The sequence below is a fragment of the Pholcus phalangioides genome, unplaced genomic scaffold (assembly GCF_987345545.1).
Source record: "Pholcus phalangioides strain wild (caught in Gottingen) unplaced genomic scaffold, Ppha-v1.0 ptg000015l_1, whole genome shotgun sequence".
NCBI lineage: Eukaryota > Metazoa > Arthropoda > Arachnida > Araneae > Pholcidae > Pholcus > Pholcus phalangioides.
In genome coordinates this window covers 17,970,000-17,994,545 of record NW_028301608.1, presented here as the reverse complement: position 1 = coordinate 17,994,545, position 24,546 = coordinate 17,970,000, and the positions used below count along the sequence as shown (strand labels likewise).

Sequence of the window (24,546 nt, the reverse complement as noted above, 5' to 3'; positions counted from 1 at the left end):
AACAAATGGTTACCATTACTAAAAGTGTACTAACCTATGTATAAATGTTTAGGAAGAGTTTCTTTCCTAAAAGTAGAAATTAAATAAATTCTGAGGTCTTTCCCTTTTTCGGATATATTATCTCTCAAATTGATGCCTTCATCCGGTTTAGGAAAAGTATAATACGGAAAAAAGCAACACGATGTCAAAGAAGTATGTTGTGATTTCTAATAATTGTAGAAAAATAGAACTAAATCCAACTCATAATTTTGAATAGTTTTCTTTCTTGAGTTGAGAATTTCATATTACATGATATCATATAGATAGCGATAATTTTCAATATACCTCTATCCACTTATTGTTTGAATACTTAATCGTATTTCAGCAGAAGATATTTTCGATCCCCTGTGTTTTCTGCTAGTATCTTTCCTGCTGTTGGTTGTAGCTCCATGTCACGCTCATGACCGGAAAGAGGTCTAAGAAATCACGTCATTCTTAAACTGTGTATACTACTACTAAACAACACATGCACCTCGTCCATATTCCTTTGCGGAATTTCCAACGAACTGGTACATGTTGTGTACGTGTAGTGAACCTAACGTGAATTTTTTTCTGCGTAATGGTTATTATGTGTAATATATCTGCCATCGACAATCAATTTTTCTAACAATAATGTTTAATAATTGCCAATCTTCAACTGAGAATGCATCACGGAACAAAAACGTCATTACTAAAATTATTATTTCTTTTTTTAGCGCCTCAGCTTCGATCTGGGAATGGTGTGAAGTATCACTTGAATAATATGTACAAAATATTTGCCTTTTAATCGCGTGTTGCTTCATGTATATAACGTATCTACGTATGTGTTCAGTGTTTAGATTTTGAGACAATATACCTAAAAAAATAAACATGTACACATAGTATTTTTTTTCCAGAGTGCATAGCTACCAGCACGCACCACATTTTATCGGCGAATCATCGATCCTAGATTCCAATTAGGAAATGTATCCGAATGTAAAACTTAGGTATACAGTCAAACCTCATTAGTGCGTCACCCAGTTAACACGTCACTCCGCTTACCGGGTCATTTTTTGGAAGTCCCAATTGTCCTCAGGCAGGAATTGGTACAGCTATGACTTACTCCGATTAACGAGTCACTCCGCTTACTAAGTCATATTTTTGCTCTCCCAAGAGTGATTCATTAATTAACGAGGTTTGACTGTATTATTCACGTTGCTATATTATTTTTTTAACAACTATAGAATCACAAAAGGATTCTACAGTTGTTGCAAGCTGTTTATGCGGAAGCAATGTGCTCGAAAACCCAATGAGAATGTTGTTGCTCTGCCCCTTTCATTCTATATATACAATGTATTTAGTTTCGCATTTGTTTAAACAAACATATGTGATAGACCTTGGATTTTGATTCATATGTAATATTTACAACACACTACAGAATATTATATTGAAATTTCGTAATTATACAATGAAGATGTTAATAGAAATCATGTTTCAAACACAATTGAAGTGTAAAAAATAGCATTTTTCGTGAAACACGTTAAAAGTTTTTATTCATCGCTTACTTACTTGATTGTAGACACGATGAGTAGACGTAACTTCGGTTCTAAACATCATACAAACAAAACTATACCTGTTTTGAAATCAAAAGAAATGGAGCGTTTATTAAAAAATACAGAAAATAAATTAATAATCGATATTTTTTCCTTGAAAATGGCGTTTGCAACGTATTCAAATACCTTAAGCAGTCCTTAATTAATATAACATAATTATTTTTCATTTTATCGCATTTACAGACATTTATTTGACTCTAGATGATGGACATGTTTCTGCAAAAAATCCATTTCAATTTTTTTTTCTATATAAAACAAATGATATTGATTGGATAAGCCTAATAATTTACCAACATAAACAGTAAATTTATCATGAAATAACGAGTTCTTGACGCATTTCAATGACACAAAAATTCCTACTATAGAATATGTATTCTATATCTGAACTGTTGCAGGATTTCGTTTTGTGGAAAATTACAGATATACTCGCACAATTCCGGATACACCACGAGTATCGAGATACTTCATCGTGGAAATATTCTTATACGAGAAAATCCAATCTCTCTTGCCAGCTCACTCGGGTATCATAGCAGAACTGGAATCAATCGCTCAAACACCGTTTGCCAGAAAACCATCAAAGTAAACACACTCCAGATAGGCATAGAGGAAAAAATAGAGAGTGTGTGTTTCTCCACAATACACTTTGCTTTCGAATTTTCGACGAAGGAATCCCGCTTTATTTCATAACGGAAATGATGTGTACTTTTCTACCGTAGTTTCTCGCCAGAAAATATATACATCAGAGTAAGATAGGCGTATGTTTCTTAGAATGTATATTGGAGGGGGAACGGGGGGCACATTAGGGGCCCCCATTCAAGTATTACGTCGGCATCGAAGGCAAGGGGATAAGAGGTGTAGGGTTTTTTCCCGATTTGCTGACAATGATGATTACGCCATCAACCACCTTTTATGAAAATATCAAATATGACATTTTTAATTTGTATATTTTTGGCCTCACAGAAAATTCACCGACAAAAATTCATCGACGAAAAATTCACTGACAGCAGTTCGACACCTGCCAGTAAGCCAGCAAATGAACGAGGAATGACCGAGTGAGAGTGAGTCAGTAAATGATGCAGTAGTTAGTCAGTGAGTGAGTTATAGTGTTGGTGAGTGGGCGACTGACAAGTGAGAGAGTGAAATAGAAATAGAGTAAGTGACCTAGTTTGTGATAGAATGACTGACCTGGTGAGTGAATGACCGAGCTCTAGTGGCAGGCCGTTTTTCGATCATTCATTCACTGACTCGTTCACGTGCTCACTCGTTCATATACACATGTCGAACTGATGGCGGTGAATTTTCACAGCAATGAAATGTTGGTCGGTAAATTTTTCTGATGTTGAAATTTTCTAGACGTGAAATGCATGGCAGTGAATTGTTGTCGGTGAATTTTGCGGACACGGTATTTCCGCGTGTATTTAATTTACTATTCCCTCCTGAAAAACGTGACGACGAAGCTGCGTGGGCCCATCTCGCACTATAGTCAAGACCAGAACAAATCCGCAATGAATCAGTTGCATCAATAGGCAGGAATTACCCCAAATTACTCAAATGACCGTTTTTAAGCAACCATCTTGACATTGAATGCTTAACATCTCTGTAAATTAGAGAACTCACATGATGCAGACGAGAGCTCAAAATACTCTGTAATCCGCAATCTATATCACTCTATTATTAACGCTCAAAACTTGAACCACAAGCTAGAAATATAGTGTGTTCACTGTTCAGTTTGTTATCATGGGGGAAAATGATCCCTTTGCATTCATAGCATAGTTCGCTATCAGAAAATTGTGGTCGGACCCACCATGTATATTCTCGAAGGGCAATCAGGGTAGTACGCAGGATCAACCTTTGAAGGAGGCATGAAAGGCTTACGTGGGGGGGGGGGGGGTCACAATTAATTTCTTAAAGTGACATTTTTTGTGTTATTTGCCTTGAAATAGAATTTGAAATTAACATTGACTCTAACGTATAGTCAGTGTACACTTTTCCTATATTTTTTATGTTTTTTTTTTACGTATAAAATAAATCTTTGATCATCTTGGGAGGGGGGAGAGATTATCCTCCCATGGCCCTCCCTCAGTACGCCTGTGATCCCAATAGAATCAGAAAATTTCACTTTAACATTTCACCCTTATACATTTCATCCCCTGAGATATCTTTCCTGACTGTATGAGTGACCGAGACCGATCAAGTAAGCGACTGATTGTGTGAATGATGAAATGATTGGGCGCGTGACCGTATGAGTGGCCATAAAGTGGGTGAGTTACGGTACGAATAAGTGAGTTTCATAGATTATATGGACGAGTGAATGACCAAGTGAGCGTGTGTGATCAAGTGAATTACCAAGTGAGTGCATGTGTGTGATCAAGTGAATGACCAAGTGAGTGTGCGAGTGATCGTATGACTGAGTAACTATAGTAACTATATGAGTGAGTGAGCGATCTGTGAGTTACCATATAAGTAAATGAGTGCGAGTAACTGTTTGGATGAGTGAATAACCATGAGTGATCAAGTGAACGATCATGTTCTCTCTACGTCACATACTGTCACTCATTCGATCACACACGCATTCACTTGCTCACTCATACGATCACTCCCGCGTGTGCATTTGGTCACCCATATGGTCACTTACTTGGTAACTCACCCACTCGGTCACTCACACGATGATGGCAGTCTAACGTCGGGGGGCAAAATTTCCGTAAATCCATCCCAATATGCAGCAGCATAGATAGATAAATAGAATCGCTCACACACAACCCCGGACTGATGCAAAGCAACTTCCGTTACCTCAAAGGAGGCAAGGTTGTGTCAGAAAAAGCTAGCAAATTTTTATAGCAGTGGTCCCTTTACCCCGTGCTCGCAAGTATCAAATTCACTCGCGTAGTTCTACCCATGAAGACAGCAAGCAAGTCCATGTAACGTAAATGCCATTTGAATAAAAATGGATAGCTGAACACACCCAATGACTAGAGAGGAAAATTTCTCGTGCGCCCAGTGACTCATAAGGGCTGAAGACCGCCGCTTGGGATTTCAAAAATTTTCATTTCTCCTACGCGGTAGCAGATGGGACGAGGGCAGAGCTGACGAAATTTAGCTGACGAGAAGTGGGGAGGGTGGTCAGACACGGTTAAAAATTTGCTGACGTAATACTTGAGCGGCTCCCCTTAGGTAAAACTGTGGGCACGAGCTAAGGTATACGTACAGTGAAGTAAAAGAGAAATTGCTCGGTGGAGTCCTAAAAAGCGGCTTAAAGCCAGAGACAGACTTCGTGCGCATTTCTCCGCGTGTGTGTGTGTTATCGATCCATAAGATTGCTTCTGATCCAGTGGCGACCAGTGAATGAGGTCAAACGTGCTGAGCAACATAAACCGGAACAATTCCCAGTGTAGCCTGTTTGAATGCTGCCGTCTTTTATTGTCTTCCACAAAAAATAAAAATTAGACGTCATTACTTACACTTTTTTTCCCTCCGTACATTACTACTACTACTATTGCCGTTATTATTATTATTATTCGGGATTGCGGGAAGGACACGTTGGCAAATGCTGTCTTATATATAAATGAACTCGCTATTCCTGTTTTTTTCCTTTGGATTAAGGTCACTGCAGAGAGAGAGAGAGAGAGAGAGAGATTATATTGACTATTATTTTGCAGCACAGAGGGTATTATTATGTTAGGGTACTATTTTCGCGCGTATGTTTTTTTCTTCGCTGTCGAATACGTTTTGAATAATGCAGAGCTTTTTTCAAAGTTTCGGTTGAAAATCACACTTGATGTTTACGAGACTGTGATATTGAAACGGAATGTGAATATTTCTGCAACATAGATACAAGGTCCGAGGATGATGTGACTCTCCGCTATCCATACGAAGGTTTTCAACAGCTGGCTGATGCGAAGATAAAATAGATTTCTGAAGAAAGATTGAGATATATCTGTTGGCTTTGTAGTCTAGTGGTGTTTTTTCCTGTGGTTCCCAACTTCGAGGCGCAAATGTGAGCCGATCTCCCCATTAAAGTGTCCCGCCACAGAGAGCAACAGGCCTACAACGATAAATTATTTAGTCATAGTTAGAAAAACTGGTGGCAGATGGCAGCACTACACATAACAAGCATTACACGGAAACAAACTTCACGTCAGGTTTCACTACACGTACACGCACATTCCCGCATGTACCAATTCATTAGAGGTTCCGCAGAGGAATATGGTATGAGGTGCATGTCTGGTTTAGCAGTAGTCTAGTGGTGGAGACTACGAAACCCTAACACGGCAAGTGAGGGGACGTGGGTTCGAGTTCCCGCAAGGGCTGTTCAATTTTTCTTTCACTTAATTTTCGCATCAGCCAGCTGTTCGAATTCTTCGTATGGATAGCGGAGAGTGACACCATCCTCGGTTAAGTCGCGATCTGGTGGTAGTGTCAGCGTCTCTTAAGCGCCCTAGTTGCGTGGTGTTAAGATGCTCGTCTACCATCTTGAAGGTTGCCGTCACGGCGTCGAGTTCAAATCTGAGGGATGATATAGACATCTCCCTAACTTAATTGCAATATTGTATTTAGTAAATTCAATATTGTAAATGCAGTAATAAAACCTGTCTTTTGCGGACGGAGGGAAAAAAATCGTGAAAGCGAGGATGTCCGTTAATAAGGGTTTGAAATTCATACTTTTATCATACGAGGGGGACTTATTGTATGGCCGTAAAAGAGGGGGTGGCAGTGTATGAGGGAAGTGTCCTTTAAGTGGGTTTTTACTGTATTTGAATGCGACTTGCCAAAATAGTTATTCTCGCGAATTGGGATTTCTTCTTATTTCTTTTTTGGTAGGGAAGACCAGTGGTAGTTTTAGCACCGGAGGGTCACCATCACTGCAGTTTTATAGTGGTGGTGGGCTTCCTGAGAAGAAGGACAAAACAGAACAGAACGGACCGAGCACAACCAGGCTCTGTCGCTTACGCGATAAAAGTTCATCGCCCCGGAGAGCATGGTAGCGCCGGAGTTAAAAGAGGGGAAAAAACTTAAAATAATCGGGGTGCCTATTATGGAATCTCAAGCACCTCTAGTTGTGTATGTGCATTGATATACAATTGAAAAACAAAACAAAAGGGGAAAAAGAAACATGTGTCATGTCAGACATAATTAAGAGAATCAGATTATACAATGAGTTCGGGGCCACTGTTTTACGATATCTAGAGGATTTATGGACAATATGCATTCAAACACATATTGTCGAACGAAGACAGAGAGGAAGGCTCCCCCTGTTCAGAGAGGAAGGACAGCAAGTTTTCTGATTTCTCACCAGAAAAGTATTTTTTTTTATTTAATTTTTTTTCTGTATTTTATGAGGGTGTCGCGGACCATTTTCACGACATCATATCAAATGTATTATGAAAGGAAAAGGCATTGCACAATAATATTAATATTACTTCAAATTTTATGTTAAACTTATTTTATTTCTATCTCTCAATTTTACCACTGTAAGACGGACAATAACAATTTACAAGCATCGTCAGATAAACAAAACTCAAGCGCTCACTCATCAAATAACATAAATAAGATTCCTTTGAATCACTCACCCTAACCATCTCCTGGTTCTCCATTCAATACACCCATAGATGAATCGCCATTCGATCATCTAGCTACCGTCTTTCCTGCGCGAGCGAATGAGAGAAAGAGAGCAAACTTACATTTCACACGACATGTCACCCGATTAGAGCCAGCATTCTCAGTGATAAAAAAACACGGTCAGTGCTAACTCTATAATCGGTTGAAAACTTCTCTCATTGATTGAATACGATCACCTGACATCCAACAACGTTTTCATTGGTCCTACAGGACCCCGTACAGTGGCGTAACCACCTTCTTTTGTCTGTGGAAGGTGATGAGAGAAATGTGATTACGTAGCTACTCTTGTATGCATTTCTTATATGAAAAAGAGGTGTGTGTCGTAAGAATTCATGAGCCAGGAAAAGAAAGAACTGAGAATTGTTGTTTCTCTCATTGTATACACGTATGAATGTGGGTTTTTTTGAATACGTTGAAGAGGGGGGGAAGGCGATCATGACAAAGGCCCATGAATATGCTCAGCCGTAACCATTAGTTGTGATGAGGGTAGAGTGGTCAATAACATTTTGGATTCAAATGCTGAAATGTTTCATGAAGCATTTGTGGAATAGTGAGGCAGCCCTCTTGTGTAAAGAATCATGTTGGCATCCTAGCTGAGGGTCATTCTAGCATCCTAGCTGAGAGGCATTCTGGCATCCTAGCTGAGGGTCATTCTAGCATCCTAGCTGAGGGGCATTCTGGCATCCTAGCTGAGGGGCATTCTGGCATCCTAGCTGAGGGGCATTCTGGCATAGAGCACGTGTCATATACCAACTTGACCGGTTCTATGATAATATCAGTAAAATTGTGCGAAAATTACAACCACCAATTCAAGTGATCGCTCGATCCATTTTCTTCGTGGACGTGAAGCTGTGAATGATGACTTCCTTGTTCTTTTTGATTTTTTTTTTGTTACTTTTCTTCAAAATGTCGAGTTCAACATGCGAATTCTTTTTTTTTTTCTGAATTTTTTGTATTCAAATACAAGTTTTGTAGTCAGCTAACTTTCGTTTTGCCCTCAGATGGCTATAAACCAATATGCTGTGCTACCTTACCCCATAGGTTGTGCCAACTTGCCCCAGACGTGAGTGAAGTTGGAATAGTTTCGAACAATTTTTTAAACAGATTCGATAAAATTAACATGTAATTTTAACGGCCGTATTCCCGACAGAATTTTACTGCAGGTTAAAGGATTAGAGATCCAAACAGATTGATTCAATTCGGAATTTTAACCAATCCGTGTCGATCTCTAATGCTTTACAACCTGCGACTGCAGTTAAACTTAGTCGGTGAATACGGCCGTGATACAGTGAAACTCCCTCTTAACGGTCACTCCTCATTTGTGATCATCCCTGTTACGACCAAATAAAATTCCTCGACAGATAGTGTATTTAAATAATGTATTTCGAACCCGTTCTTAACGGTCGTCTTTAGATATGGTCATGGAAAATCATTTTCATCATTCTTTACATGCGACTAAAACCCTTGTTCGGACACCAATAGTTGCAATTTTAGTTCAAATTATGCTCACCATATTCACTAGATGGCAACACAACTTCTGCTATTTGATACACTATTTTTTTTGCCTACTTTTGAATGAAACTTTCGCCTGAAGTTTTTTAATGTTTGTGTCAACTCTCTGATGTCAGCTCAAAATATAAAATCACGTATTGCTGGCTATGCTCTTATATTTTGCACATGATATTTTGCTGTTTTTTTTACCTTGATTGGCTGTAATCAATGCTCTAGTAATCGCCGATGTAATATATTACTAAGAGAGAGAAAAAATATGCCATCGAATACAGTTATTTATGACGTATCGGCGGAAGGTTATGCTCTTGTAGATGATAATGTAAAAATAGAAGTATTGTATGTACTACCGAAATTATATATCCGATGTCGTTGAGAAATTAGCTGTGCCAGATTCATCTGAAAATGAAGATGATATATAGAAGAAGTAGAGTGAGAAGAACACGAGAGAGCGGTGTCAAAAACTGTTCTGACGTTTCTGTTCTGTTTAAAGTACTGGGCGTATTAAATTCATTTTTCCTGTTGTATTGAAAATTGAATTGCAATGACGAAAAGGTATTGGATTTAGTCTCGCAGCCCAAAATGCATTTTGAAATTACCTTTCTTAACGGTCACCACTCTAAGACAACCATATTATTTTTTATGGGCATTCTATAATATTTTATCATGTGTATATATTGTTTATAATTTTTGTGATTGTGTGTGTTTAATTGGGTTGCTGTATTTTTGAAATATATGACATCCATATGTGTTATGGGCATCTTTTTCTCAGCCACCTCGTTGGGCATTTTGCCTGTTGTGGCGTTGTATTTGCATTTTTACGGTCAATTAATAATTTATCCTTGTATGATAAAAATATGCATTTCAATCTCCTGATGGTTACGCTTCTATTACGGACGAATCTATTTGTCCCGCCAGTGACCGCAAAAGGGTAGTTTTACTGTATTTCTTTTTTGTAATTGTAATTGCGTGTTCGTTAGTAAATTACGAACTTTCTCATCACTCTAACCACATTATATTTTTTTCAGAATTTCCTATCTTTCCAAGTAATGAACTTTTTCAGTTATTGTTAATAATGTATTTTACAGTTTCAACATGAACCCCCACCCCCTCAGACACTGGCACTCTTTTTTTACAGACATAATTGTTTGCCCGCGAGTGCCCACAAAAGACGGGTTTTACTGAATTTTCATCACCGATTTGTAGCCAACAAGTTACCGCTAAAAAAATAGAATGATGAAATTGACTAGAAAAAAATAGAATGATCGAAAGGTAAAAACACACCAGGTAGCTCCGGTCTCTGAGACAAAAAAAAAAATGCAGTTCAAACTTTTGTGGATAGAGAATAGACACACCATGCAGGCAAAGCCAAGAATTCTGGACCTTTCTTCCATCTCTTCTGTGTCCGAAACATCCGTAAAGTTTCAGCTAGTGATTCGTGGCTGAGAAGAAGGGGAAAAACCTTCAGCTGTAGGGCTTTATTTTAGATATGAAATTAATTTTATTAAAAGCTGCATGTATACCGAGATACAAAATTCATTTCTTTATACGGTGGCCATGTCCTCTAATTTCCAATTACAAAGTGTTAAGTGTTCTTTTCTGTCCTGTGTTCTCCCCTCCCTAAAAAAAGAGAGAAAAAAATGGCATGTTTCTACAACTACGATACTCAGAAAGATGTTTCCGATTTCTACATTAGTTTGTTAAATTCCTTCCATTTCCTTAAAAATTCCCCCCTTTCGATATGAGCTGTTTTTTCTCTCTCTCATTTCAGCGATATTTAAACCCAAATATCTCGGTTATTACTGCTATCAGAAGCATGACATTTATTATTATTTTTTTTTTTTTGGTTGCTCAAAAAGACAGGACAATTTTTTTTTTAATTTGGGAGATGGGACAGTGTAAAAAATAATTATTTCATCCTAGTTGTTTGTCGTGTTGCTCGTTGTGTGGTCGTTTTGTCACAGTGACGTGCTCACTTCACGAACTCCCAGGTTCAGACCTCACATTCCGCTCGAGGTATATCGGCTGAAGTTGCGGGCAGTGGTTTCAGGCGTGAATGAGAGACGATCTTCCTTCTAAAAATGCTTGCCCCACAACAGCACAAATATTAAACAATCACACTTCGCTCACAGTTTGAAAACTAGATGGCAGCACTGAAATTCATGCACAACACAAGACACACACATTGCTAGGTACACAATCACATTTTCGGCACTACTCATTATGTAGTAAATCGCCCTTGGCAGGAGACCAGGGATGTATTTGAAATAAAGAAATTATAAATACGGCCCTTAGGCTGAAACCATAGTGAGGGGGTGAGCAACGCAACGAGGGGAAGAACAGAGCGGAGTGGCGAAATCAAACACATGGATTCCAATGCGCTTGAGTATAGTAGCACGCACCGCAGCAGCGTGGAAACTTCGTGACAAATGAAATTCGCTACTAAAGAAACAGCTCAGAACCCGAGAAAATGAGTAAAAACTGTTGCAGATACCCATAACTCAGTTCGACAAGAAAGAAATGTCTAAATAATAAATAGCAACAATGTTATTACCGTTATTCGAAATACGGAGCACTCTGTTCTCTAACCTTCTCGGTCATAGGCACTCCAATGATGGAGTGTTTGATTTCAAAGAAGGTAAGGCATCTTGCTTATTAGCAAGCAGCCGTGAGAAGGATAGCAAGTACAAAACTTGGCAGTTACGTGTCAAACCGCTAAAATTTTTATCTGAATACTTTATGATATCTAAGCCTTTGAAACGTAATCTTATAACGTACGACCTCTGCAGCGATTCTATCTAATCCATTCGTGGGTACACAAACTTCCTTTTTCGTGCCTTATCTTTTCATTGCGTTCGTTGAATAAATCACTCTCCGGTGGGTCCAGTACAACAGCTCAAGAATCGTTCACAACACCATGGGAATTACTGGACAACCAATTGCGAATGCTTCCATTAAATGATCCACGCTCGCTCTAATGTATACGCGCCATTATCCGAGTTATCACTGTGCGGTAAGGGGGCGTTCAATTATTATTACGTAAGCAACTTTTTAGCTATTTTTGACCCCTTCCCCGTGTCAGCAAAAGTCAGCAAAACTTTGAAGCTTCCCCCCCCCCTGTCAGCAAACTTACGTCACCAGCTCTGCCCCTCTGAATCCTAATGCATATTGGTGGGATCAGAGGTGACTCTTCCGCCCCCCCCCCCTCCTCGACGATCAAAAATTTATTTTTTAATGCAAAAAAATATTTTTTTAAATTAAAACTTCGGAAGAAAATACCGTTATATGTCATTATGAACAATTTCTGTTAATTGCAATGTTATATGGAAGCTATGAACTCAAAATTTATCTTTAATAAATTCATGGCGACTCACCCTCCATATATAGTAAATCACATAAAGACCTTTGTCCCGCGGACCAAATATGGCCCTGGGGGTTATCCGATGCGGCCTGCCCTCCTCAAACCTAATTTTGTAAAAATGAACTAAGCGGCACATTTACAGATCGCTTAAGTGTCCCGTGGTACAATTCCAGAGCATTTAAGCGGTCCGTGTCACATTTTCAGATCACTTAAATGAACCGGGGCACAATTCCAGAACACTTAAGCGATCCGTGACGCATTTAGAGATTCCTTCAGTGATAGATAGATAGATAGAACCGCTCACAGCCCCGGACTGATGCAAAGTACCTTACTTCAGTTACCTCAAAAGAGGCAGTCCCTTCAGTGATATGTGACGTAGTTTTAGAGCACTTAATTAAGTGGCCCACAGTGAGGTTAAACATCACTTAAGTAACCCGCGGCACATTCTCAAATCATTCAAGTGGCCCGTGTCATATAATTACGGATCACTTGAATGATGCGAGGCACAGTTCCAGAGCACTTAAGCGCTCCGGACACATTTCTAGATCAGTGGGATCCGTAAAACATTTAGAGATCACTAAAGTGGTTCTGTAGGGCACTTTTCAATAGGGGGGAATGTTACTTCAAGTGCCCACAAACTATCGAAAGGTTTTTCTCGTTTTTGGCACACCGAGTAAGATGCCGTTAAAAATATTTCATATTTTCATCAAGGGTGGTTGATGGCGTAAGCACTACCCAAAACCCCTCCCCCTTGCCATTATAAGTCAGCAAATCGGACCCCCCCCCCCCCATCGATGCTGACGTAATACTACTTGAATGGCCCCTAAGACCAATATAAAACGGACATTTCATGAGACGGAAACCTATCTTCAACGAGATCAAAACTACGTTTGTGCATTTGTTCATGTACGAGTGTGCATTTGTATAAAATGGAAACCTGTCTGAAATAGAATATTATTTCAGACTCTTGACGTTCCGTTTAGAACAGTCTTCATTGTATAATACAGTCGAAGAAAATTGCTTGATAAAACACAATAATCGACAGAAGAGTGATCGAAGACACTCGACCACTACTCAACAATGTACTGTCATCGTACATAGTACAAGTAAATTGTCAGAAAATAAAGAAATAATAAAAAAAGCAAAAAAAAATTCGGATATATATACGTCATCTCTACGTCATTTTAAGAACTTCATCCTTAAAAAATTTCGTGGGAAAAAAAACCCGGATCATCCCGAGAGATGATGGAACGCGCTGCTATGCTCATCATATTAAAACGTCACACTTCACTCACAGTTTGAAAAATAGATGGCAGCACAAAAAATTCACGCGCAATACTAGATATGCACACACACCATTGGGTACATGTGTTCTTTTCCAGAATAACTGATAAGATTGTAAATTGCCTATGGCGATTGACCGGAGTTTTGATCGGCTTAAGAGAAATATCAAGAACAATCAAAGAAGTCGTTGACTCTTCTTCAGAAACAATAATTTTACATGCAGGGCCAGTGATTTTCTCTCAAAAAGTATGAGGTTTCTTTTTTTTTAGCTATCAGTTCCGCTACTTTGAACGATGTTTCAAGAGCAGTGTCGGCTATGGTAACTCTGTTAACCATTCGCAGAGCTGCTTTCTTCTCTCTTCTAGTAGACGTGAAAAATACGACAAACTTTTCAGTGATACACAGTGATGTAAACTTCTAACAGATAAAATCCTGTCCCTACCTTTACCAGATAATCTTCGGGATATTTTGTGCAACTTTCTGCAAAACCGGATGGTAACCATAGACACTTCACTTGGGATGATCTCCAAATATCTATCAAGGGGGTGCTCGCATGTTTCTTGCTCTGACCCTCTATTATCGAATATATTTATCAATGACATCATAAAGTTGACGTGGCCGAGGAATGTTAATGTCCAGGCTTATGCCGATGACATCACGATCATTGCCTCGGGCCCTAGGGTAGGAGGTACTGGAAAATTGGCGACAGAGGTCCTCAATAGAATTGCGTGCACGGCCTCCGAATAGCAACAGACAAAACTTATTTCCTATGGATCTGATCTAAACGTATGCCTTCCATCAAAATTGGAGACAGCTTCATGAAACGCAAGCACTCCGTAAAAATCTTGGGCATTCATATTCATGATCGCCTTTAATGGAGGAAACACCTCTTGGAAACGGGCAAAAAATGGACCTTCCATTGAAAAAATTCTGGTGGTCGGCAGGAAAGAGCTGGGGGTCAATTCTGCGATGCGTCGAATCTTATACCTTACTATTTTTCAGCGTATAATTGTTTATGGGGCGCTCATATGGGGAGCCAACGCACAGAATCCATAAGACGAAAAATAGACTCCATCCAACAAGGTTCCTTCTGTACATCACCTCGGCTTACTCTACATCGCCTACTTCGGCGCTCCAAATGATTACAGGCCTCCCTTCTCTCAGCCTGGTAGTACATCTGGAAGCTAAATCAAGTCTTCTCTTCAGAAATAATACGGCTATTCACAGAGCAAACACAGAGACCCTCTTCCCATTGCAACTATTGTGATGTTTCATACGACATTTTTTACATATTGCGTGTTGAATAATACCTCATGTCTATCACGCGACCCGAGATGTAAACGAACTAGTTTCATTAGCACGACATATTATATATTACTAGGAAATCATGAACAGGACATTGCGAAAATAATAATTTTTCAATTATAGAATTACAATTTAATTTTATTCATTCATTGAAAATACTTCGACACGGTGCATTACACTAAACTCTACAATTTAATTTCTCGATACAATTTATATTCAACATGGACACTCTCACTCCACCAAATTAAACACACAATAATTATATATATAGTTTTAATCCCACACCGTCATCTCAGGGCAAGGTTTCTTTCTTGCGTCCCCTACATTTGAGGGATCTCGACTCGGGGTTACGAGGAAAGAGAGAGAATTATAGAACCTTCAAGCGCGACATATTGATCTACCAGCTCCCCGCAACTCTCTCTGGCAAAAGCCTCGTGTGTTCCCAAACTAAGTTGGTGAAGACCACCCCTATTGGACGAAGGCAATCGCCTGATTTCTGTAAGGGGTTTTCATTGGCCCAGAGGCACAATGTCTGTCTGTAGAGTTATGATTGTGTTATGCAAGAAGTACTTATTCGGTGCTCAAGTGCGTCTTAGAAATCCCCGGTGAGGGAAAGGAGAGCACACGTGTTGCATCACATGTATTGATGTATATATGATGTGTGGTTTGTGGTTTCTCTATGCGAAGGCGAGGGGGGGGGGGAGAGAGTGTGTGTAAGGTGCACTCGTGGCACAACTGCAGAGACCTTGCATTGAATGGCCGCATCACCCGGCAGAGGGACTTCTAGAAACACATTCATTCATTCATGCAAACCGATCGCCACTCCGGTCTATCGCCATAGGCAATTTACTACAGATTGAGTTGTGACGGAAGTAATTCTAGAAACACAAGTTTTGTGGGAAGAAGACAGCACTAAGTCATGCCAAGGACTCATACAGATGGATCAACGGATAAACGGATGAATCAAAAATGGAGGGAGGAGTGGCTTCTGCATTCAATATGATTCAGGATGACGTTGTGACTTATACAGATGGTCATGTAAATTACTCGACAACAATTCTGTTTTTTAGGCCGAATTGTTTGTTCTTCTCATGGCATGTAATAAAGCCATTGAATTGTGCCAAAAAGTGGCGATATTCTGTGACTCCAAGTCTTCCATATCATCGGTTCGTGATTCGCTGTCCAAACACTCTATGGCAAGAAACATCAGGAATATTCTGCTCCAGAATTTCAATATAGAGCTTAAATGGGTCAAGGTCCATGAAAGAAATTCCGGAAAAGAATTAGCTGACAAGACTGCAAAAGACGCTACACAGAGATCCCAATACGGATTTCTCACTTTTTCTTGAGATTTAATGGGAGATCTTATGGAAAGATGGTAGAATAAATGGGAAACAGTAAAGACCGGAAGAAAGGTCTTTGACATTATACCGCAAGTATCTCTCAAGCCCAAGAAATGGACCGAAGAGCTGGTACGTTACATACAGTGGATGGACACTTTCCCGCATACTTGAACAGATTTCATCGAAAAACCGGCGAATGTAAATGTGGAAAAGTGGGCAAGGACATATTAATTTGCTACGGACTGTCAGCTCACCAAGGAACATCGTATCGCAATTCAACCTTCAGAAGACATTGTTTCCTGGAAGAAAAGAATACTTGAAAACACTTCCCTTCGAGCCGAACTATCACATCTTATGTTTTTCACTGACTCTCACCTGGATCAGCTACTATTGCTGGAGCCAGCATTAAATGACTATGTTAATGTGCAAACTCCTGATACGAGCTCAGATTCCGATTCGGATTTCGACCAGAGAGAAGAATAATTCGCACATAGACATTGGAATTTATTAATATATAAACATTCGTATATGAATATTATAATGCAACTGTAGCATTGTATTGTTGGGCACTGATGATCATAATGATGTTCTCTGCCATCTGTGTATATATATTTCTCTCTCTCTCGGAAAAACATTTCATATCTACCTACATCTGTTTTTTGTAATATTACTCTGGGTTGTGCAGATGGACATTGGTATTCATGGTGGTTTCCGATGGCGTCCTTTCATGTTTCTGTGGCAACACGTTTATTTTGTGTATATTTTTTCCTCTCTCTCTCTGCAACATGTTTTATCGTACATATGTGAATATTTTTGTGTAACACTGACACATCGCATCGTATTGATGGACACTGATGTTCGTAATGATTTCCTCTGCCCTCTGTATTATATCTCATGGTGTCACGTTATTGCTGCGTAGTATCTGTAATCGATGTAAATCTGTTACGTGTATCAATGTAATATCAGCTATCCTACCTTTCGCTTCGTATCGTATTGACGAACATTGATGTGTTCATAGTGTTTTCCGCTGCCGTAATTTTCAGATTATTATAGCAATATGTCATATAATATGTTTGTTTTTTTTCTCCAGCGATGTGATGTCAGACGTCACTTTGTGCTGGCTTTTCTGATTGCTCTGGGGGATTGTTACTGCTGTTGCGTCCTCTGCGTGGTGGCTCTCCCAGCCTGGATGCTGAAAGCCTTTTCCAGCATGACTTCTTAACCGCTTATATCCCTTTTGGGGACAGAGTGGGAGTCATGTTTTGGTTTGCTGGTGGTGTTGTAAGGCGCAGCTTCAGTTTGCTAGGTAACATGACCTCGTTGCTAAGTGTTTCACCACAAACTACACACATTTCCTCGTTCTTATTCCACGAAATCCATACACTAAGCAACTTTCCAAGTATGTTCTTTTCTTTCTTTTATCTTCGTTTCCATCGTTATGTGTAGAAGTTGACGGTCCGGTAGAAACTGTAAAATTTGGCTCAAGAAGTAGGAGCCGACTGTTCGTTTTCACTGTCCTCGAGGGTTTACGTTTAACAATGAACTTATCTATAGCAAAACACTGTCAACCAACGCTATGAAAACAACTAAAAGCGGCGGGAGAACTCGTACACTTTTACAGACTATTCTGTCAGTCTCGGGAATGCTCGTGAGGAACCGAGTATATATGAATCTTCACTTGACTGTAATGTTATTTAGGACTGTGTGTTGAATCTAACCTCGGAAATGTTCAAGAGGAATAGGGCTGTTGTGCCATCTGCCGGATGCAAGTATAACTTATTCATCGAAGCGAATTGATCAGTTTCGCCATCTGTCATGCATGAGAGTAACTAATTCGACTTTATTTTTAAGATCTTAAGTGGACCGTAATATATATATTTTTGGTTTATTTCCGTAATAGTTTTTTTCCTCCTCTCCACCCGAATTCAGAGTAATGAGTGAATGGACTTTCTCCCTTGGTGATGTGTGTCATGTGGTGGTGTTGAGTATGTTGTGGCGGCATTGAATGTGTTAAGGGAGACAGACAGACCATGACCGATTGGACTTCTATCAAACACATACACATACATACACAACACAATGCCATACACAAACAATATATACTTTCTTTTCTTCATAGGCCTTCTTGGCTAGTTTGTATGCTGACAGGCGGCCCATAGGGCTGGGAATCAGCCAAAATTCAATTCTGTTCTGGTCCGTAATAGTTCTCCTTAGCCGATATCGCGGGGCACACTGGTTGGGAAACACTGTGTTAGAATGTCCCACATTTATGTTTGCCAGGGTGTGTATGTGGCTTGAGCTACAAAAGACACATTGAAATTTGGGAATGACAGGCGGAGAAAAAAAGAGTTGACTTGTAACGGCCTGTACGGATAACTGTTTTTGTCATGTATCATGTGCGTTGGAGCGTCATCTATGCCTAAGTTTTTGAACTTCTCTGCAGTCTCTAAAAAATTAAAAATCAATTTTTTTGTAATTTTGAACCTGTTTTGTGATCTTTTTGTAAAAAAATTAAAAATTTATTTGCAAATTTTGATATTTGTAATATCTTTTCATATAATTAATAAGTAATATTTTTTATATATATTAATTTTATATAATTCTACCTACTGGTAAGACTCATTTTCAAACATTCATGTTATCGAGAGCCTATGGCAGTTTATCGACAAAAAATTCTCCGTATGTTCTCGGTTGGAGTTAAGAAATTTACTAAGATTGGAATCTGGGGATTGATTCATTGCGAGGGTCCGAATCTCACTGTGGTTGAGGAGTGATGGTCGGCTGAAATTGGCTCTCTTCTCCCACAAGTCTTCTCCAGACTTCTTTCGAAATCGCAGGTTGCGGTCTCCGGCCCTTGTGTGCCACTCGGCGTAGGTGCAATTTTTCTCCCTAGTCATTGGGTTGTACGTTCCATTGAGTTGATGGCTGTCTTCATGAGGAAAACGACGCGAGTGATTCCATACTTGCGAGCAAGGGGAGCCATCACTATAAATCGTTACTAACTTTTCCAACACAACTCTGCCTCTTTTGAGGTAACGGAAGTAAGGTGTTTGCATCAGTCCGAGGTTGTGAGCGGTTCTATCTATCCCAAATTCAAGGCGTGAATGCAATCCAATCTTCTCGTTAAAAATTCTTGTAACAGACCTACAACTGTACAGATATTCAATAGTCATACTTAACTCTCCGTTCAGAATAAAGACGGTATCACTAACGTTCACGCACAACCCTGGATACACACTTAGACTATTAGGTACGCATGCAAACTTCCGGCCCAACTCTTTCTGTAGGGGGTCATTCAAGTATTACGTCATCATCGAGGGGGGGTTCGGATTTGCTGGCTTTTGCTGACCGGGGGAGAGGGGTGTTTGAAGGTTGCTTACGTCATCAACCACCCATTTTTGAAGATATGAAATATTCTAAGCTGCTGACGAAATTTTGCTGACAGAGGGGGGAGGGGGGTCAGGGTTTTGCTGACAAAGGGCGGGGGGTCAAAAATAAAGTCTACAACCAATGTGCGGTAATTCGTACTAAAGGCGACAAAAAAATACGAATACACATTGGAGTAAACGATTTTCTTTGGCCTAACAGTGTATATTTTCAAAACCTTTTTCTTTCATACTGCATATTATTTCCAATAAAGTACCGGGTGTACCATAAATTCGTAAATAACTTGACATTTAATAAAAGGAGAAGGAACTACTAGATTTGAATGTGGTCTGCGAAAAAGTTGTTGCCATGAAGGGTTTTTTTAGACGGGACAGAAATTATTTAAAATCTTCGTCATTAGAGGCACTGCAAAAAAAGCAAATCACTGAAAATGTGCATATCAGAGTCCTATAAAATGCAAGTTGTACGATTAACAGTACATTTCTAAATTTTACTGTTCCTGGTGCTTACATAGATAAGGTTTTAATTGTGACACTTTCGCCCATCTCGAAATTGACTACAATTTGTAGACCACACACGTTGAACATCAGATCTAAAATTGCGATTGTGTGTGTCTCACTCTTTCTCCTGTTTATGTTGCAGTCATTTTCTGTGACCCCGTTGCCCTTGGTGTTTGGTCTTCTTGCTAAAGCATATTTCTGTAATCATCAAGTCTAAAGAAAAATGATGAGGACTCAAATTTGCACCCTATATATTGTGTATTATATCTATAATAATAAGACATGTCCAACATACATTAAGAATAACAAGCATAACCTTCATTTCTAAAATTTGAAATAATTATTTCCCACAGGATTTCTATGAACAATGAAAAGAGATTGCGCAGGCGGAAATATGAATCTATGCAGGATATTTGGACGAAATCTAATTTCTACTCAATTTCTAGACTACGATGAAACTATTTCATTTCACTCCCTTTCTCTATTTAAGCCCATAAAACGACTTGTTTTTCTCTTTCTCCTGTTTATGGCACCGCCATTTTTCTGTGACTTCATTTCCCGTGGTTTCCTCTAATATATATTTTTGGAATATATTTCTATAACCACCAGTTCAAAAGATTAAAGGATGTATAGGAGCATGAACTTTACATCCCGCATAATGTCTATTATCTCGATAATATAATAAGAAATTTCCAACTTTAAATATACACAACAATTATAACCTTTCTCTCTGAAATTCAAACGAATGTGGTTTCCTTGAAAAATTCAAATTCCTTCCGGCAGAAGCACTGGCATCAAAAAAAACATTGAGGGGGCGGAAAGTTATCAGTCGTCTCGTATATACAATGCTAAAGGCTATATGCACGAGGGGGGGGGGCTGGTGTGCGTGGCATTATATATATCCAATAATTATTAAGGAATCCTACAGTCACCCCTCCTCCAGTTTCCACCTGCCATGGCCAAGGGATTTTTATGAACAATGAAAGGAAATATAAATATAGGCAAGATATTCGCCTAAGACCTAATTTCTAGTCAGTTTTAGAACTCGATGGAAATACTTCATGGAGAAATCTTTGTTCTTGATTGTCGACAGCTTTTTGTAGGGTAGTAATCGAAAATTACCATGAAGAGGGTGAGAGAAGGGTGGGAGGAACTATTTTGTACATCGAAGCCTTGAAAATGTAGTCGAACAGAGAAGGACTTATAGAGAAGCGTGACTGATCCGTGGGATTAAGAAAATCAAGACTTCGCTATTTCAAATTCCTTCACACTCTTTCTCTACTTAAGCTAATGAAACGACTTGCTCCTCCCTCTCTTTCTCCTGTCCATGTTGCAGTCATTTCCCATGACCCCGTTGCAACTGGTGTTTTGGTGAGTTCCTTTCTCGAACATATATTTCTATAATCATCAGTTCAAAAGAATAAAGCCCGTAGTCCACTGAAGGCTACCTTGAGCGACAACAAGTCACATGGCCGCTATAGTAGTTTTATGCACATATCACTTATTCCGCGACTTGCTATTCGCTCTTAGTAGCTTCGAATGAACGACCGGCCTAAACATGCATAAAGACTCAAATTTACACCATGTACCATTTATATTATGTATTATCTCAATAATAATAAGGCATTTCCAACATCATTATCAAGTATAATGACCATAGTTTTCGTCTCTAAAATTTAAAGGAATTATTCTGCACAAGATTTTTACGAACAATTAAAAGAAACCGTGCGGAAGGAAATATAAATCTGAGCAGGCTATTCACCTTAAACCTAATGTTTAGTCTCTTTCTAGGTTACGATGAAAACATTTCATGAAGAAATCGTTGTGCTCTCTTGATTGTCGACAACCTTGTTGGATTATCGAAAATTACCATGAAGAGGGATGGGGTCTATTTTCTATATTAGAGCCTTGAAAATTTAGTCGAACAGAGAAGGACTTGGCGTCACTGGTTCGCGTGCTTAAGGAAATCAAGACGTCACTATTAGAAATTCCTTCATTCTCTTTCTCCACTTAAGCTGATGAAACGGCTTGTGTCCTTCTTTCTCCTGTTTATATGTATTGGTTATTTTCTGTGACCTCGTTGCCCCTGGTTTTTGTTTTGTCAAGATCCTTCCCTCCTAAAGCATATATTTCTGCAACCATCACTTCAAAAGGTTAAGAACGCATAAGAACTTGAATTTACACCCCGCATAATATGTACTATCTCGATAATAATAACATTTCCAATATTAAATGAAATAACCATAACCTTTTCCACTAAAATTCGAAGAGATTTCCTTCAAAAATGCATATCCCAACGGGATTTCCATGAACAATGAAAGGAGACCGCGTAGGAGGAAACAGCAAATCCGGAGACAAGACATTCGCCCGAAATCTAATTTCTACTCAATTCCTAGAGTAAGATGAAAATATTTCATGGATAAATCTTTGTTCTTGATTTTCGACAGCCTTGTCGGGGTAATCGAAAATTACCACGAAGAGGGATAGAGAAGCGTAGGGTGTTATTTTGTATATCGAAGCGTTGAAAATTTAGTCGAACAGAGAAAGACTTGGCGTCACTGGTCCGTGGGCTTAAGGAAATCAAGACTTCACTATTTGAAATTCCTTCATTCTCTTTCTCCACTTAAGCTGATGAAACGGCTTGTGTGTGTGTGTGTGTCTCTTTCTCCTGTTTATGTTGCAGTCATTTTCTGTGACCCCGTTGCCCCTGGTGTTTTGTCGAGTCTCTCTCATACTATTCTATCGTTGATGCTGCTGATGTTCCTCGCTCCGGTTTCCAGAGTTCATGGCGCTGTCGACCGATCGATAGCTATTCCCGAGCACAGAACCGATCCTTACTCACTCACGCACACGCGTCCCGTCTTTTTTTATTTTCGCTTCTACAACCACCATCAAACGGCAAGTCGACATGATCCGAGAGAATAAAATAATAATAAAGTAATGTTTAGTGAGAAAAAAAAAGTATTTTCGATATAGTTTTTATTCCACTCGAACACGCAGTTCATGCACTTCAGTAAACATTGAACAACTTATTTAGAAATCGCGAGAATCCGATTTGCTTATTTCTCGTGAAGAATCACAATCCGGAGAATTTATAAATTGCACATGTGTACGAGTATGTATAGAAGGTGGTGAATAAACATGAAGCCGTTTTATTCCCATTCGTTCGAATCCAGTTCGTATACTGAATAAAATTCCCACTTCTCGATTTCAAATACTCATATTTTATAAAGCGTTTCATTACGCGTATTCGAACGCGAAAATGTCACTAAAAGCCGAATACATCCTGACTTACGGATTCTTCGAGTTACGATATGGAATATTTGCCGCTCTTGGTGGATATTAGATTGAACTTATCATTCCTGATTTTAATCTTCTTAGTAGCCGAATGGATTTTTTTCAAAGATATAAGGCCAGTTTCTCAACTGGAGCCGTGTATCCCTCTTGGAGCACTGAGCTATTCTGAATGGACGATGAACCAATATTAATCAAAATAAAAGTCACGGCAAATGAATGGTTTCACGAGATAATAAAAAACTTCAAAGAACTCTTGCATAATGTACGTAAGCTATATTCCGCCTGTCAGTCCAGTGGTTAGCGAGCTAGCTTCTGACTGTGCAGGTCTAGGGTCGAATCCCGGTTCGGGCATGGATGTCTACTAACAAATTTTCTAGACAGATCGTAAATATCTGTTGGGAATACGTGGTGATCACATTATTATTATTAAAAGCTTTGCATGCATATGCATCAAATATAATTAAAATTATTAATCCTTTAATATTGGCAAGCAAATATCCGGGGGAGAAAACTTTTGAAGGGGGTTATGCAATATGTAAGATAAAAGGATGTTTTCTTTCAGAGAACACACTATTTATATTATTTATATAGATTCTGAATAGTTTAAAATGGCATGTATTGTTTGCCAACTTAATTTTCTATCATTGTTGGATAATGCAGAGCAGTATGTCTCCTCCACACATGGTGTTTTCCTCGAAAATCCAAGGGCTAAAAATTGTTTTTGCTTAGTTTATCAAGAAATAGGAGACGCGCGTACCTCCTGTGCCATTCTGCTGGTAATTACAGAAACTTCATGAATAGCTGTCAAGTAAAAATCGAATGTTTAGGAGTTGCTTGGAGGCATCAATGCCGAAACGAGATTAAAATATGCAATGATTTTATTTGAACAATACATATAAGAAACCCATGTTGTGCTTAAGATCAACACGCCCAAATAGAAGATTAAGGAAATTCCTCTCATGATTTACATGATTTCTGAAAAAAAACCCCATAATATTTTGAAAATCTAGATGTAACATGATAGTTGAAGCTGTGTCAGCTAAAACACATTATAAAATAGTTTTTTTTTTCATATATTTTATTTATATGAAGATTTTATCAATTGGCTGATGCGAAGATGAATTGAAGAAAGAAAATTGAACTTCCTCTACGGAGAATCGAACCCACGTCTCTCTCTCTCTCTCACTCTCTCTGTCTCTCTCTGTCTCTCACTCTCTCTGTCTCTTTCTGTCTCTCTCTCTCACTCTCTCTGTCTCTCTCTGTCTCTCTCTCTCACTCTCTCTGTCTCTCTCTCTCTCTCACTCTCTCTGTCTCTCTCTCTCTCTCTCTCTCTC

At 39.1% G+C, this 24,546-nt stretch overlaps 1 protein-coding gene across 1 annotated transcript in view; it reads left to right on the top strand.

The window, feature by feature from the left end:
- LOC149075590 (TWiK family of potassium channels protein 7-like) overlaps positions 1–24,546 on the top strand; it is an 86,054-nt gene that overhangs the window by 32,824 nt on the left and 28,684 nt on the right. The gene's annotated exons all lie outside the window — the stretch shown is intronic.